Genomic DNA, 1,133 nt, shown 5'->3' on the forward strand with positions numbered 1-1,133 from the left:
AGTGGTTTGCACTCAGTGCTCCTACCACAGGAGCTCAGGCCTGACCCTAGCCTGGGAACAAGTATCCTGCAAGCCATGCAGCACAGCAATAGAAAACAAAAGGGAAAAAAAGGAGCGTACAATATCAAAGAGTAAAAAATTAGAGCAGAAGCAAGAAGAACTACAATCCTGCAGCCTGTGAAACAAAAACCACATTCACAGAAAGATAGACAAGATGAAAAGGCAGAGGGCTATGTACCAGATGAAGGAACAAGATAAAACCCCAGAAAAACAACTAAATGAAATGGAGATAGATTCTTTCCAGAAAAAGAATTCAGAATAATGATAGTGAAGATGATCCAGGACCTCGGAAAAAGAATGGAGGCAAAGATCGAGAAGATGCAAGAAATGATTAACAAAGATCTAGAAGAATTAAAGAACAAATAGAGATGAACAATACAATAACTGAAAGGAAAAATACACTAGAAGGAATCAATAGCAGAATAACTGAGGCAGACGAATGGATAAGTGACCTGGAAGACAGAAAGGTGGAATTCACTGCTGCAGATCAGAAAAAAGAATGAAAAGAAATAAAGACAGCCTAAGAGACCTCTGGGACAACATTAAACGCAACAGCATTTGCATTATAGGGGTCCCAGAAGGAGAAGAGAGAGAGAAAGGACTCTAGAAAATATTTGAAGGGATTATAGTTGAAAACCTCCCTAACATGGGAAAGGAAATAGCCACCCAAGTCCAGGGAGTGCAGAGAGCCCCATACAGGATAAACCCAAGGAGAAACACACCGAGACACATAGTAATCAAAATGGCAAAAATTAAAGACAAATCAAAGAGGAAATCAGAAAACACCTAGAGACAAATGACAATGAAAACACGATGATCCAAAAACAATGGGATGCAGAAAAAGCAGTGCTAAGAGGGAAGTTTATAGATATACAAGCCTACCTCAAGAAACAAGAAATACCTCAAATCAACAATCTAACCTTACACCTAAAGGAACCAGAGAAAGAAGAACAAACAAAACTCAAAGTTAGCAGAAGGAAAGAAATCATAAAGGTCAGGGCAGAAATAAATGAAATAGAGACTAAAAAATAAAAAAGATCAGTGAAACTGAAAGCTGGTTCTTTTTCCTTTTT

The sequence above is a fragment of the Neophocaena asiaeorientalis genome, unplaced genomic scaffold (genome assembly GCF_003031525.2).
Source record: "Neophocaena asiaeorientalis asiaeorientalis breed wild unplaced genomic scaffold, Neophocaena_asiaeorientalis_V1.1 scaffold331, whole genome shotgun sequence".
NCBI classification, from domain to species: domain Eukaryota; kingdom Metazoa; phylum Chordata; class Mammalia; order Artiodactyla; family Phocoenidae; genus Neophocaena; species Neophocaena asiaeorientalis.